A 17630-nucleotide genomic window follows, 5' to 3' on the forward strand; every position below is an offset into this window, starting at 1 on the left:
CGAACCTGCGACCGTAGCAGTCGCGCGGTTCCGGACTGAAGCGCCTAGAACCACTCGGCCACAGTGGCCGGCGATACCTTGCCAGAAAAGAAGTCGCAACATCGAAAAATAATTAACGTAGAGTAATGAAATTTCGGGAATACATTTGTTACTGAAAGTGTGAGATGAGCCATTGCAAATATGAAATGCTGGCACATTAATAACCGGTTTGACCGCCAGAATGTTGAATGCAATCATGCAAACGTGCATGCATTGAGTTGTACAGGTGCCGGATGTCAGTCTGTGGGATGGAGTTCCATGTCTGTCGCACTTGGTCGGCCAATAGAGAGACGGTTGAAGCTGGTTGTGGATGACGCAGGAGCTGTTGACCAAAGATATCCCGTATGTGCTCGGTTGGAGACAGATCTGGTGATCGAGTGGGCCAAGGCAACATGTCGACACTCTGTAGAGGATGTTGGGTTACAACAGTGGTGTATGTGGGCGAGCGTTATCGTGTTGGAAAACCCCCTGGAATATTGTTCGTGAATGACAACACGACGGGTGCAACACCAGACTGACGCAAGAATTTGCAGTCAGAGTGCGTGGGATAACCTCGGGAGTGCTCCTGCTGTCTCACCCCAGACCAGGTCCAGTGTGTCCAGCATGCAGCCAGGGTGCTTATAGGGCCTCAGCTGGTCTCCTTCTGGCCAACACACGGCCATCACTGGCACCGAGGCAGAAGCAGCTTTCATCAGAAAGCACAACACTCTTAAAGGTGTTCATCACTAACAAGAACTCATCACGTCTAATCCTAAAGGTAATTAACGCTCACCACCTTTGCAACGCACATTTAAAGCAAATATGGTTTCCAGAGTCATAGTGGCGCTACCGACGCCACACTTATGTGACTGGTGCGAAATTGTGATAGACATCATCTTTTAGGTGTAGGATGTCGCCTAGCAACTTTACGTCACGCAACTCCTTCTTGGTGTTGTGGTCTTCTACCGCCAGCGTACATAGAATCAAAGTATTAAATGAAATAGGCAAATGAAAGCAAACTTAGTCCGTTCACCGTTTTCCTTTAAAGATGATAAGTTTCACCAGGTGCTACATAGTCGCGTCTATTAACAGAGATCAAATACTGTCAAATGTTGTTTATTCCAGTCTTTGATCACAATATCAATTCTTTTGACGATGACCGGTTTGTCAGTAATGACCATCCTCAGATCTACAATATAAAAATATATACAGCTAGTGAGCGGTGTGTCTTTCAGCATTACGTATCACACTATACTACCATACCATCAAGGAAATGTACAGATAAAATACGGTAGAACGTATCTTTTCTGCACCATTTCGTACACAGGGCAGAGAAGGGTCGCGCTCTTGATTTGTTGGAGATTTACAAGGCCAAAACGAATCAGCCCACTAGGGTGCACAACGCCTACTTTGCTTTCTTTGATAACGTACTACGATAACCAAATAATGCCTCTCATATTTATACCTAGTCTTGCTTGATGATTTATGTTGAGAACAGTAGGCAATTCCATACATTCGTCGCTGTAATCCTGTAACTGATTATCTCCTACCTATTCATGGATTGTATGGCCAGACTAGATAACTTTATTTGTTGGCTGTTAATGCGTTTTTTAAACTTTTTCTGTGGGAGACATTTCACGATGTATGTACAGGCCTCTAGTGGTTAAGCTCTTACGATCGGCGCGCCCCTACATAACGTCCTGGCGGCCGACCTAGCAGAGGGCGCTGATCATTGCTCCGCCTTTTCTTCAGCTGTCATATAGACATTTTATCTTCCGTAGGTAATTTATAGGTTCCTACAGGCAATGTATTGTGTACATTAATTTTTGACCGTAGATTCACCATAAAAGTGTGAGACCTATTTGTTGTGTCTAGACAAGACAGCCTAGACACAATGAGAGGAAGCCGAAAGGCACGCGTTTAGCTAAAGCAGGATGGCGTGAGGTCTGAAACAGGATACGTAATGAATGCTATAAAGAAAAGTACGTAGCTTCTGGAATACTTAACTTTAATCCATCCTTTTGGTACATCTGGAGATTGTGGCGATACAAGTGAGACTCTTTAGATGCATGCAATGTTACTAATGGCGCCTTGCTAGGTCGTAGCCATTGACTTAGCTGAAGGCTATAATAACTATCTGCTCTGCAAATGAGCGAGGCTTCGACAGTGTGCATCGCTAGCTACGTCGTCCGTACAACTGGGGCGAGTGCTAGTCCGTATCTCGAGACCTGCCTTGTGGTGGCGCTCGGTCTGCGATCCCTGACAGTGGCGACACGCGGGTCCGACATGTACTAGTGGACCGCGGCCGATTTAAGCTACCACCTAGCAAGTGTGGTGTCTGGCGGTGACACCACACTATTAGCTTTATATGTTTCCTTTTAATAATTTTATTTGGGTAACTGTATTCATCTTTTACTGTATCACAATTGGTTTCTATAATAGTTCACAATATTTAAAAGTCTGCTACATGTATTTTACCAAACGTGTTTTTTATTAGATTATCTTACTTACGTAAATAATGCCTACATCTAAGCCCACAGTAGCGACATCTATGTAGGATGCAGAAAAACATATTTCTTGTAGCTACTGTACTTCAGTTGCCAGTTGCAAAAATGACTGTGTGGATGATGTGGCCTGTTCTACACCTTATTTTAGATCTATGTGACGATGCTGTGCTGAGTATATTTATATGTTTTCACGATGCCATTACGGCCTTATCACTTTAGGACATGGAGTAGAAAAGGTACGTTTTACCGTATTTTACCTGTACATTTCCCTGGTTGTATGATAGTATATTGTGATACGTAATACTGTATTGTGTTGAAAGACACACTGCTCACTAGGTGCATATATTTTTATATTGTAGATCTGAGGATGGTCATTGCAGACTGAAAGCGGTCATTGTCAAAAGAATTGATATTGTGATCAAAGACTGGAATAAAAAAACATTTAATGTGATAAGTGGTTGAATACTACAAAAAATCATCAGTATTCTCCTATTGATTCTTATTTCTGAGACTGTGCTCAAAAATAATGTTGTAACAGGGGACCATACCACTTTTTGGGCATTGTGAATAATCAGTGCTAAAGGGTGAACTGAGGTTGAAGAATTCTACCTTGTGAGTTAGTTTGTCCCTTTTCAAGGGCTACAGTCATATAAAGGCATATTATGTAGAGACAGCCGGCAGATCACCTAGTACCTGTTTTTATTTTATCCTATGAATGAATTGTTGCTAAGCTTTTAATTTCTTACTGTTACTATAATTTCCTTCCTCTTTTAGTATTTTATAGAGATGGCAGAAAAATCTTTAATCTATTAAAGCAAATGAAGTATTGTGCTTAATTGCTTCGTCATATCGTAAAAATATCTCCAAACTGGGGTTGGTGCCACTCTGCAATACATCGCATTTCGAGCGACGACAGCGAGAAACCACCATATAGACCAGTCTCGCACAGGGCGCTTTCACGCGTGCTTTAACTCGCGACAAACAGCGACAGGGGCAGCACTCCTGTACGAGTTCCTATGCCATGTGTCTGTTGGTGTTGTTGATAGAATACTTATCGCTTTTCCCGTCTTATACAATAACGCAATATTTCAAACCTATTAAAGTATTACGAATAAAAATTACTCCTTTCTTTTAAAAAATGTGTTTTTAAAAAAGAGAAGCTTTACCACGGCTGCTATGGCTAATTGATATTTCGGTTTTTTCACTCGGTTGTTAGTAAAAAATAGAAAAAATACCTGTTATAACCGAGACCAAAGATATAAAGAAAAATACCGGTTATTCAGAACTAAAATACCGGTATCAATTTTAATCGCTGCTATGGAACACATCTCTTATACTGAAGAAGTGCCCATAGCTCTTAAGATACGAATTTTAGAGCCCATATTTACTATACATATTTTCCTTATTTTGGTACATACTACCTCCTCCAAAAATATGGAAACCAAAGTGTTTGCAATAGAAGAGGTCTGTTTCACAGTATGAAAGATGAAGTGCTTATACCTCTTAAGGAGTGCATGTCAGAGCCAACGCTTACGGGATGTTTTTCATTTTTGGTCCATACTACCACCTCTGGAAGTTTGCTACCCTAAAATCTCAGCAACAACAGTATCGGTACACGTATTACACGGTCAGAGCTACTGGAACTATTTCCGCATAGAAGAGTCAGCTGTCGTTTCTGGACCAGGATCCCTTACTTCGGACTGATACGTTTAGCTTTGTCGATCATCCACGAAAACTTGTAATATGATCACGAAAACATCCTGTGTAAGGAGTAGGAGTGGACCCACACTTGTGACTTCTCTCTCCGCAGTGACTATTAACTTTTAACTCTCCAACAAGGCTTCCACTCGTCTCAGCTGTTGGCCGCTCCAGGAATCTGCCACGAACGCGATCTACTGTCGCACGATTTACATCTACATCTACATCTAAATCCGTACTCCGCAAGCCACCTGACGGTGTGTGCCGGAGGGTACCTTAAGTACCTCTATCGGTTCTCCCTTCTATTCCAGTCTCGTATTGTTCGTGGAAAGAACGATTGTCGGTATGCCTCTGTGTGGGCTCTAATCTCTCTGATTTTATCCTCATGGTCTCTTCGCGAGATATACGTAGGAAGGAGTAATATACTGCTTGACTCTTCGGTGAAGGTATGTTCTCGAAACTTCAACAAAAGCCCGTACCGAGCTACTGAGCGTATCTCCTGCAGAGTCTTCCACTGGAGTTTATCTATCATCACCGCAACGCTTTCGCGATTACTAAATGATCCTGTAACGAAGCGCGCTGCTCTCCTTTGGATCTTCTCTATCTCTTCTATCAACCCTATCTGGTACGGATCCCACACTGCTGAGCAGTATTCAAGCAGTGGGCGAACAAGCGTACTATAACCTACTTCCTTTGTTTTCGAATTGCATTTCCTTAGGATTCTTCCAATGAATCTCAGTCTGGCATCTGCGTTACCGACGATCAACTTTATATGATCATTCAATTTTAAATCACTCCTAATGCGTACTCCCAGATAATTTATGGAATTAACTGCTTCCAGTTGCTGACTTGCTATTTTGTAGCTAAATGATAAGGGATCTATCTTTCTATGTATTCGCAGCACATTACACTTTTCTACATTGAGATTCAATTGCCATTCCCTGCACCGTGCGTCAATTCGCTGCAGATCCTCCTGCATTTCAGTACAATTTTCCATTGTTACAATCTCTCGATATACCACAGCATCATCTGTAAAAAACCTCAGTGAACTTCCGATGCCATCCACAAGGTCATTTATGTATATTGTGAATAGAAACGGTCCTACGACACTCCCCTACGGCACACCTGAAATCACTCTTACTTCGCAAGACTTTTCTCCATTGTGAATGACATGCTGCGTTCTGTTATCTAGGAACTCTTCAATCCAATCACACAATTGATCTAATAGTCCATATGCTCTTACTTTGTTCACTAAACGACTGTGGGGAACTGTATCGAACAAAAGATTATTGCTCGCCGGTATAGACTGTCAGTTGACCGAAGAATCGGTGAGGCGCGCCTAGCGTGTAGCCAGCGCCGCCTTACCTCTTGGCGTTGCAGACGCGAGCGGACGGGAGACTGATGTGTGCGGCGTGTTGCTGGGCTGAGCTGAGCTGAGCTGCGACCTGCTTCGGCCCGAGCAGACTCACGTCTGAGCGCAGGCGGGCGCGCTCTTAACAAGTGTCTGCCGCGCTCCCCTCCAGGACTGGCCGACTTCCTCCCAGCTGGACGCCACCGGACCGCAACCGCTTCCAGCTCCACTCTCGGAACGTACGTTTACACGGGCCACGTGTTACGGCAATATGGCCGCTATGGCGTCGCCGTCAACATTGCTGCGATGTGTCTGCGGCGAATGCCGGATGACGCTGCACAACTTGCAGGCATTTCTCGATGTATTGTCGATAGGTTGCCGGTGTTGTGTAAGGTGCTCATGTCATTTTGATTTTTATATGTCATCGATATGCCAGTCAGAGAATGAGAAAGTTACGCTTCGACCATAGATACTAGTAGACTGGCCTTGCTGTGCAGAAGCTGTAGGGCTGGTGTGGCTCCAACATAAACCACGTGACTGTTGGCAAAACGTGGCGGGATTTCAAATCAGCGGTCTGCCATCCTATGTTTGTGCCGTATTTTCCCCACATTTCTCAATTGACTGCCAAACGCTTTCAACAAAAATTACTTTTTTTATTTGCGAAAAATTATGTCAGAACTAAATTTGACCTGGATTTGTTCACAGTACCATTTATAAGATCTAACAAATACATCCAACGCCCCTCTGGTGGGCAGCGGGATGAAATGACTATAAACTATCAATTAAAGTAAAATGTCGTTAAAATTCTTTTAAACAGCAAGAGTGGGCTCGTGTCAAAACTTTAAACATTGGTTTCGCCGGGTTTTGAGCTCTAGTCACTTATAAAAGAAAAGGGGATATGGGAATTATGTCAACTATAGGTGCCAAAATTGTCGACTTTAGGAGCAGGTCCATTTTAGAGTATCAATTTTAGGCGCACTTCAAAGGTTCAGTCCCTATTATTTTTACAAAAGTTTAAACTATCAGTTTAAAAAAATATATTTTAGATGAAAGGTCAGACTTTGAAGTTTCAGAAAATAATGTTAGAGCCTACATTTATTTAATAGTATTAGAAGGTAGAAAAAAATTCTCTTCATGTGTCGACTATAGGTGGTCTTACCTTATTATAATTTCACTTGTATATACAAAAAGGCGCGTATGTGCAGATTGGCTTAAAGTTTTTCCGTTTCAGGGCCTGTATCCAAAGCTGCCTTCGGTTTTCATCCTTAGGGAACTATGAGTAGGAACGAGAAACAATTATACTTACTTGTGTAACCGAATTATCACAGATAATTTCCAAAATGTAATATGAGTCTGACTTCACAGGCATCACTTTCAACACTTTAAATTACATGATGCCCTATTTCAAGTGTAAAAAACATATAAAAGTCACTTCAGCAGATTTCAATAAACGCATCTGCACTATCATAGAAACACACGTGAAATGTAATGCCATTTCCCCCGACCAAACGCTGAGTACAGCCATAAGCAACACGAAACAACCATGTTTTGCTAACATTCACGTGACTTTAGCCCAGAGATGTTGGAGCCACGAAAATGAGGTCAGGGCCAGTCTATTATATTTATGGTCGAAGACGTTGTTACTGTTAAACAATCTTTGGTCTTACCACACTACAGTCTTTGCCTCTACTCAGTCTGATACATTCTTAGTGAAAGTGTGGTATGTGATGGACGTATCACTAGTGTTGTGTTGACTTGTGATTGTATCTGTTAGATAAAGAATACGGTAAAGAATAACAAGGATGAGTATGATGTATATATTGAAATATGAAAGACTTTTTTTTTGGGTCTTCAGTTTTCTCACTGGTTTGATGCAGCCGCCACGAATTCCTGTGCCGACCTCTTCATCTTACACTAGCATTTGCGACCTACCTCCTCAATTATTTGGTGGATGTATTGCAATCTCTGTCATCCTCTACAGTTTTTGCCCTCTACATCTTCCACTACTACCATGGAAGTCATTCCCTCATGTCTTAACAGACGTCCCATCATCCTGTCCTCCTTGTCAGCGTTTTCCACGTATTTCTTTCCTCCCCGATTTGCGCAGAACCTCCTCATTCCTTACCTTATCAGTCCACCTAAATGTCAACATTCGTCTATAGCACCACATCTCAAATGTTTCGATCCTTTTCTGTTCCAGTTTTCCCACAGTCCATGTTTCACTACCATACAATGCTGTACTCCAGACGTACGTTCTCAGAAACTTCTTCCTCAAACTAAGGCCGATATTTGATATTATTAGACTTCTATTGGCAAGGAATACCTTTTTTGCCATAGCTAGTCTGCGTTTGATGTCCTCCTTGCTCCGTCCGTCATGGGTTATTTTGCTGCCTAAGTAGCAGAATTCCTCAACCTCATCTACTTCGTGACCATCAATCCTGATGTGAAGTTTCTCGCTGTTCTCATTTCTACTACTTCTCATTACTTTTATCTTTCTTCGATTTACTCTCAATCCATATTCTGCACTCATTAGACTGTTTATTCCATCCAGCAAATCATGCAGTTCTTCATTTTCACTCAGGATAGTAACGTCATCAGCGAATCGTATCATTGATACCCTTTCACTATGAATTTTAATTCACTCTTGAACCTTTCTTTTATTTCCTCCATTGCTTCTTCGTTATACAGATTGAATAGAAGAGGCGAAAGACAAAATCCCTGTCATACACCCCTTTTAATCTGAGTATTCCGTTGTTGGTCGTCCACTCTTATTATTCCCTGTTGGTTCTTGTACATATTGTATATTACCCGTCTCTCTCTATAGCTTACCCTTGTTTTTCTCAGAATTTCGAACATTTTGCATCATTTTACATTGTCGACTGCTTTTTCTAGGTCGAAAAATCCTACGAACGTGTCTTGATTTTTGCTTCCATTATTAACCGCAACGTCAGAATTGCCTCTCTTGTGACTTTTCTAAAGCCAAACTAATCGTCATCTAGCACATCCTCAATTTTCTTTTCCATTCTTCTCTATATTATTCTTTTCAGAAACTTCCATGCATTAGCTGTTAAGCTGATTGCGCGATAATTCTCGCATTTTTCAGCTCTTGCAGTCTTCGGAATTGTGTGGATGATATTTTACCGAAAGTCAAATACTGTGCCACCTGACTCATAAATGCTACACACCAACGTGAATAGTCATTTTGTTGCCACTTCCCCCAATGATTTTAGAAATTCTGATGGAATGTTATCTATCCCTTCTGCCTTATTTGATCTTAAGTCCTCCAAAGCTCTTTTAAATTCCGATTCTATTACCGGATCCCCAGTGTCTTCTAAATCGACTCCTGTTTCTTCTTCTATCGCATCAGACATATCTTCCTCCTCATAAAGGCTTTCAATGTATTCTTTCCACCTATCCGCTCTCTCCTCTGCATTTAACAGCGGAGTTTCTGTTGCGCTCTTAATCTCACTGGCTTTTAATGTATCTGAAGGTTGGTTTGACTCTCCTATATGCTTTGTCCTTCCGACAATCATTTCTTTTTCGATTTCTTCACATTTTTCATGCAGCCATTTCGTCTTAGCTTCCCTGCACTTCCTATTTATTTCCTTCCTCAGCGACTTGTTTTTATGTATTTTGAGTTGCCCGGAACATTTTTATATTTCCTCCTTTCATAGATCAACTGAAGTATTTCTTCTTTTACTCATGGTTTTTCGCAGTTACCTTCTTTTTACCAATGTTTTTCTTTCCAACTTCTGGGATCGCCCTTTTTACAGATGTCCATTCCTCTTCATCTGTAATGCCTACTGAACTGTTCCTTATTGCTGTATCTATAGCCTTAGATATCTTCAAGCGTATCTCTCGTTCCTTAGTACTTCCGTATCCCACTTCTTTGCGTATTGATTCTTTCTGACTAATGTATTAAACTTCAGCCCAATCTTCACGACTACTATACTGTGATCTGAGTCTATACCTGCTCCTAGGTACGCAAGTTACGTTACTGTTAAACAACCTTTGGTCTTATACCAGGTCGTTACAACTAAACTTTCCATACTTAGTAAGTTATAACACGGAAACTAATTACCGTACGAGTACCAAGCTTGGTAGCATTAATGTCAAGGACACGAGGAAGAGAAATCATGCAGAGTCAGTTCAGTTGACACGCTTTTAGAACGTTCTTAACGGGATACTAGCAGTAAAAGGTAGCCTGGGTGGCTAACTAGTGAGGTAAGGATATCATGTAGAGCAAAGTGGGAATTATATCAAAATGTTAGGAGTAGTCACAATCAAGCTACAGTAACCCATTACAAACAGTACTGTATGTTATTAGGAAGGCAAAGAGTATTCGGTATGCAAATAGAATAGCTAATTCCCAGGATAAAGTTAAAACCGTATGGTCAGTTGTGAAGGAAGTGTCTGGTCAGCAGCACAAAGTCGACGATATAAAGTCAGTTCGTAGTAAAAGTATTTCTGTTACTGGTTTATCAGATATACGTACAGTATTTAACAATCATTTTCTGAGCATTGCTGGTGAATTAAACGTGGGCTTTCCACGACAGTTTATTATCTATCTGAACACCAAGAAATTTGAACTGATCAGTTTCACTAATCATATGCCCATTCTGTGAAATTAAAACGTCAGGTTTTGTTGAATTGTGTGTTAGAAACTGTAAAAACTGAGTCTTACTGTGATTTAGCGTTAGTTCACTTTCTACAAGCCATGAACTGGACTATTTGAAACAGAGCCAATGTCGCACACGACATCCTTTACTACCAAGCAGGTGTCATCAGCAAACAGAAATATTTTAGAGTTACCCGTAATACTAGAGGGCCATTTTGTTAAAGTGACAATTATAGTAATTATTAAGGCTGAAATATTTCATTTGATGCAGTTCTTGTGTGTCATTTATACACATGAGGAACAGGGGTGACCCAACACCGATGGCTGGGGCACGCCTACTCGACCGTACCGCACATCACAGCCATTCTCAACACTGTGAATAATGACCTTTGGCTGTCTGTTGCTAAAGTAAGAGGTGAACCAATTGTGAGCTACTCCCCGTATTCCGTAATGGTCCAACTTCAGGAGCAATATTTTGGGATCAACAGAATCAAACGCCAGTACCTCACAGAGAAATGAGAATATAGCATTTTCAGTTGTTAAATGACTTCTAAAGCCAAACTGTACATTTGACAGCAAATCGTGTGATATAAAATGATCAATTATCCTTACATACATAGCCTTTTCAATAATTTTAGCAAATACTAATGGCATAGAAATAGATCTAAAATTGTCTACATTATCACTTTCTCCCTTTTTATAAAGCGGCTTTACTACTGAGTACTTTAATCATTTGGGGAAACTAACCATTCCTAAAGGAGAAATTACAAATATGCCTAAATACAGGGCTAACATGTGCAGCATGGTACTTTAATATTCTGCTAGGCACCCAATCATATCGATGAGAGTCTTCAGTGATTTAATTATTGATTCAATCTCTCTCTTGTCTACATTACAGAGGAGTATTTCAGACATCAATCTCGGAAAGGCATTTGCCAAGAGATGACTGATCACGGCACCTGGTGGTCATAGTTGGAACTGGGATGGTGGCGCTGTGACGCACGGAGATAATCTACATGTACATCTACATCTACATCTACATGATTGCTCTGCTATTCACAATAAAGTGCCTGGCAGAGGGTTCAATGAACCACCTTCAAGCTGTCTCTCTACCGTTCCACTCTCGAACGGCGCGAGGGAAAAACAAGCACTTAATTTTTTCTGTGCGAGCCCTGATTTATCTTATTTTATCGTGATGATCTTTTCTCCCTATGTAGGTGGGTGCCAACAGAATGTTTTTGTAATCGGAGGAGAAAACTGGTGATTGAAATTTCATGAGAAGATCCTGTCGCGGCGAGAAACGCCTTTGTTTTAATGATTGCCACTCCTGTTCACGTATCATGTCTGTGACACTATTTCCCCTATTTCGCGATAATACAAAACGAGCGGCCCTTCTTTGTACTATTTAGATGTCATCCGGCAGTCCCACCTGATGCGGATCCCACAGGAGGAGGAGGAGGATATTAGTGTTTAACGTCCCGTCGACAACGAGGTCATGAGAGACGGAGCGCAAGCTCGGGTGAGGGAAGGATGGGGAAGGAAATCGGCCGTGCCCTTTCAAAGGAACCATCCCGGCATTTGCCTGAAGCGATTTAGGGAAATCATGGAAAACCTAAATCAGGATGGCCGGAGACGGGATTGAACCGTCGTCCTCCCGAATGCGAGTCCAGTGTGCTAACCACTGCACCACCTCGCTCGGTGCGGATCCCACACCGCACAGCAATACTCCAGAATAGGACGGAGAAGCGTGGTGTAAGCAGTCTCTTTAGTAGACCTGTTGCACCTTCTAAGTGTTCTGCCAATGAATCGCAGTTTTTGGTTTGTGCTACCCACAACATTATCTACGTGATCGTTCCAATTTAGGTTATTGGTAATTGTAATCCCTAAGTATTTAGTTGAATTGACAACTTTCAGATTTGTGTGTAATCGAAATTTAGCGCATATCTTTTCGTATTCATGCGAATTACTTCATACTTTTCCTTATTCAGGGTCAATTGCCACTTTTCACACCATACAGATATCTTGTATAAATTATTTTGCAATTCGTTTTGGCCATCTCATGACTTTACAAGACGGTAAATGACAGCATCACCTGCAACCAATCTAAGACGGCCACTAAGATTGTCTCCTGTGTCGTTAATATAAATCAGGAACAATAGAGAGCACATAAAATTTCATTGGGGAACGCCGGATGTTACTTCTATTTTACTCGATGACTTTCCGTCTATTACTACGAACTGTGACCTTTCTGACAGGAAATCACGAATCCAGTTGCACAACTGAGGCGATATTCCATAGGCACGCAGTTTGATTAGAAGACGCTTGTGAGGAACGGTGTCGAAAGCCTTCTGGAAATCCAAAAATATGGATCAATTTCACATTTCCTGTCGATAGCACTCATTACTTCATGAGTATAAGGAGCTAGTTGTGTTTCACAAGAACAATACTTTCTGAATCCTTGCTGACTATTTGTCAATAAACTGTTTTCTTCGAGGTACTTCATAATGTTCGAACATAGCATATGTTCCAAAACCCTACTGCAAATGGACGTTAGTGATATGGGCCTGCAATTGAACGGATTACTCCTACTTCCCTTTTTGGGTATTGGCGTGACTTGAGAAATTTTCCAGTCTTTAGGTAGGGATCTTTCTGTGAGCGACTGGTTGTATATATTTGCTAAATATGGAGTTATTGTATCAGCATACTCTGAGAGGAACCTGACTGGTATACAATATGGACCGGAGGCCTTGCCTTTACTAAGTAATTTTAGCTGTTTTGCTACACCGAGGAAATCTACTATGTTTCGCCGGCCGAAGTGGCCGTGCGGTTAAAGGCGCTGCAGTCTGGAACCGCAAGACCGCTACGGTGGCAGGTTCGAATCCTGCCTCGGGCATGGATGTTTGTGATGTCCTTAGGTTAGTTAGGTTTAACTAGTTCTAAGTTCTAGGGGACTAATGACCTCAGCAGTTGAGTACCATAGTGCTCAGAGCCATTCTCTACTATGTTTCTCATCTTGGTAGTTGTTCTTAATTGGAATTTAGGAATATTTACTTCTTCTTTGGTAAAGGAGTTTCGGAAAACCGTGTTTAATAACTCTGCTTTAGTGACACTATCATCAGTGACTTCAGCGATGTTATCACGCAGTGAAGGTATTGACTGCGTCTTGCCACTGGTGTGCTTTATGTATGACCAGAATATCTTTGGGTTTTCTGCCAGATTTCGAGACAGAGTTCCGTTATGGAAATTAAAAAAGCATCTCGCACTGAAGTACGCGCTATATTTCAAAGTTCTGTAAAAGTTTGGCAGTCCTGGGGATTTTGCGTACTTTTAAATTTGGCATACTTTTGTAGTTGCTTCTCTTCTGCAACGGCGATATGACTCGTTTTGTGAACCGTGGGGGATCAGTGCCATCACTTATGAATTTATGTGGTATATATCTCTCAATTGCTGTCGCTACTATTTCTTTGAAATCATTCCACAACTTTTCAACACTTACGTGGCCAGATCGGAAGGAGTGAAGACTGTCTGTTAAAACGGCGTTAACAGCCTTTTTATCAGCTCTTTTTAAACATATATTTTGCGTCTCTTTTTGATGGTTGTAGGTGTTACGGCGTTCAGTCCAGCAGCTACTGCCTTGTGGTCGTTAATCCCTGTATTCGTCATGATACCATTTGTCCAGGATTATTTGTTGTTAAGAGGTCAAGTATGCTATCGCAACCATTTACGCTTCGAGTGGGCTCATGAACTGATTGTTCAAACTAATTTTTTGAGAAAACATTGAGTACAATTTCGGACGACTTATGCCTGCCGCCGGCTTTAAACGTATAATTTTTCCAGCATATCGAGGATAGATTGAAGTCACCAGCGACTATATGAGTGGGGTACCTATTTGAAATGATACTCAAGTTTTATTTGAACTGTTTAGCAACAACATCTCCTGGGTCCGGGGGGGGGGGGGGGGGTCGGGTCAGTAAAACGATCCAATTAATAGTTTGTCAAGTATAACCTTTACCCATACTATTTCGCAGGAACTGTCTACTTCAATTTCACTACAAGGCAAACTGCTTCTTACAGCAATAAATACTCCACCACCAAATGTATTTAATGTATCCTTTCTGAACACTGTTACATCATTTGAAAAAAAATCGGCTGAACTTATTTCCGGCTTTAGCCAGCTTTCTGTACCTACAACTATTTGAGCTTCAGTGCTTTCTATTAGGGCTTGGAGCTCTGGTTCTTGCCCAACACAGCTACGACAATTTACATACAACTCTAATATCGATCGTTTCTACGACTGACTTACCTTGTTTTACCTGTTCCCTTTTAGATGGACGCCCCTTCTGTGGTTCCCTGAGACCATCTAAAAACAGCCCAGTCCCTTCCACCCAGCCCCCGCGACCCGTGTAGCCGCCTCCTGTGTGTAGTGGACTCCTGACCTATTAAGCGGAACCCGGAAACCCACCAGCCGATGGCGCGAGTCAAGGAATCTGCAGCCTACACGGTTACAGAACCGCCTGAGCCTCTGATTCAGACCCTCCACTCGGCTCTGCACCAAATGACCACAGTCGGTTCTGTCGACGATGCTGCAGATGGTGAGCTCCGCCTTAATTTTACAAGCAAGACTGGCAGTATTTACCATTTCCGCTAGCCGCCTGAAACCAGAGAGAATCTCCTCCGATCCAAAGCGACACACGTCATTGGTACCGATATGAGCCACCACCTGCAGTTGGCTGCACCCTGTACTCTTCATGGTATCTGGAAGCAGCCTTTCCACATCCGGAATAACTCCTCCTGGTATGCACATGGAGTGCACACTGGCTTTCTTCCCCTCCCTGGCAGCCATTATCCTAAGGGGCCCTATTATGCGCCTAACGTTGGAGCTCTCAACTACCAGTAAACCCACCCCATTTGAACGCCCAGACCTTGCGGGCCGTGAAGCTTCCTCTGGAACAAGGTGGACAACTGCATCCCGCTCAGAGACATTGTCAGCCACAGATAACACCCAAAAGCTGTTCATCATACGAACTGGCCCCTCGGAAAGTTTTTCGCTGCCTGCAAGACTTTGGAATGATTCCCCACTCGACCATGGGTGAGGGGTCAACCTCAGTGCCGGCAGAGCCCAGGGCGGCCACATCAGTGGACCGAACAGGGGACACGTGGGACGTGTTCGACGTGCCTCACATCCCTACGTCCGACGCCCCCCCCCCCCCCCCACAGTGATGCCTGTTGGCGGCAGCTTCATGCTGTGTGACAGAAGCCAATGCAGCCTGGAGCTGTGAGCGAAGGGTCGCCAACTCAGTTTGCATCTGTACACAGCAATCACAGTTCCTATCCATTACACCAGTCGCTCCTGCTTGAAGCTCGTAAAAATATGTAAGAAATGAACTGTGTACTTGGCGTATTAGCAGCAGGAACACGAGGTGCTCTGTTTCTGGCGGTCTATCTGACACTGCACCCCATACTCTGGACATTAATTCTACCAAGTTTGGTACTCGTATGGTAATTAGTTTCCATGTTATAGTGAGTTAAATTGGCAAAATTTAATTATAACCACCTGGTATATTTCAATATGTACAGGATGATCGATTGAGATAGAGCTGTAACTAGGTATGATTTAAAAGTTGACTCCTTTATTCTAGAGAAGAACAAGTTGCTGGAGAACATTTTTTTCCCAGTGTTCTATCTGGATGCTGTAGTCACGTGATATAGTCTGCGTTTTAGTCATGATGGATGATTTACGTAAAAATGTGTTGAAGTATGTTGCGTATAAATATCACTCCGTTCTTGTTCTCCTTAACTGTATGCTATTACATTAAGGCACTTTGAGATCTGTTACTATAGATCGATATGGTGTGCTAAGCTCAAAGACTTGGTTACATCTCGAGAAATGTGGTGCACTTGGAGGGGTTAGGACTAGGAAAACTCTATTCAGTCAAGAGAGGTGAAGTGTAGCTATATTCGTTTGCTCGGTTGAGGATTAATTGGGTAGTGACGTTGCAGGGTAGGTTGGTCAATGCCGCCCTGTGGAACAATGTGTGTAAATATATGATTAGTATGATTGGTTCAAGAATCATAAAAGAAGGTTGTATACATGGAAGAATCCTGGAGATACTAAAAGCTATCAGGTAGATTATATAATGGTAAGACAGAGATTTAGGAACCAGGTTTTACATTGTAAGACATTTCCAGGGCAGATGTGGACTCTTACCACAATCTATTGGTTATGAACTGTAGATTAAAACTGAAGAAACTGCAAAAAGGTGGCAATTTAAGGAGATGGGGCCTGGATAAACTGAAAGAAGCAGAGGTTGTACAGAGTTTCAAGGAGAGCGTAAGGGAACAATTGACAGGAATGGAGGAAAGAAATACAGTAGAAGACGAATGGGTAGCTCTGAAGGATGAAGCAGTGAAGGCAACAGAGGATCAAGTAGGTAAAAAGACGTGGGCTAGTAGAAATCCTTGGGTAACAGAAGAAATATTGAATTTAATTCATGAAAGGAGAAAATATAAAAATGCAGTAAAAGAAGCAGGCAAAAAGGAATACAAACGTCTCAAAAATGAGATCGACAGGAAGTGCAAAATGGCTAAGCAGGCATGGCTAGAGGACAAATGTAAGGATGTAGAGGCTTATCTCACTAGGGGTAAAATAGATACAGCCGACAGGAAAATTAAAGAGACCTTTGCAGAAAACAGGGCCACTTGTATGAATATCAAGAGCTCAGATGGAAACCCAGTTCTAAGCAAAGAAGGGAAAGCAGAAAGGTGGAAGGAGTATATAGAGGGTCTATACAAGAAATGGAAGAGGATGTAGATGAAGATGTAATGGGAGATACGATACTGCGTGAAGAGTTTGACAGAGCACTGAAAGACCTGAGTCGAATCAAGGCCCCGGGAGTAGACCACATTCCATTAGAACTACTGACGGCCTTGGGAGAGCCAGTCCTGACAAAACTCTACCATCTGGTGAGCAAGATGTACGAGACAGGTGAAATACCCTCAGACTACAAAAAGAATATAATAATTCCAATCCCAAAGAAAGCAGGTGTTGACAGATGTGAAAATTACCGAACTATCAGTTTAATAAGTCACAGCTGCAAAATACTAACGCGAATTCTTTACAGACGAATGGAAAAACTGGTAGAAGCCAACCTCGGGAAAGATCAGTTTGGATTCCGTAGAAATGTTGGAAAACGTGAGGCCATACTGACCTTACGACTTATCTTAGAAGGAAGATTAAGGAAAGGCAAACCTACGTTTCTAGCATTTGTAGACTTAGAGAAAGCTTTTGACAATGTTGACTGGAATACTCTCTTTCAAATTCTGAAGGTGGCAAGGGTAAAATACAGGGAGCGAAAGAATATTTACAATTTGTACAGAAACCATATGGCAATTATAAGAGTCGAGGGGCATGAAAGGGAAGCAGTGGTCGGGAAGGGAG

General features: G+C 42.1%; 1 non-coding gene across 1 annotated transcript; it reads right to left on the bottom strand.

Moving 5' to 3' along the window:
- Nucleotides 1-11815: 11815 nt before the first annotated feature.
- Nucleotides 11816-11888, bottom strand: Trnaa-cgc. Its single transcript has one exon. It is a non-coding gene; the product is annotated as a tRNA-Ala (tRNA).
- Nucleotides 11889-17630: the final 5742 nt, after the last annotated feature.

Source organism: Schistocerca americana, chromosome 9 (genome assembly GCF_021461395.2).
Source record: "Schistocerca americana isolate TAMUIC-IGC-003095 chromosome 9, iqSchAmer2.1, whole genome shotgun sequence".
NCBI classification, from domain to species: domain Eukaryota; kingdom Metazoa; phylum Arthropoda; class Insecta; order Orthoptera; family Acrididae; genus Schistocerca; species Schistocerca americana.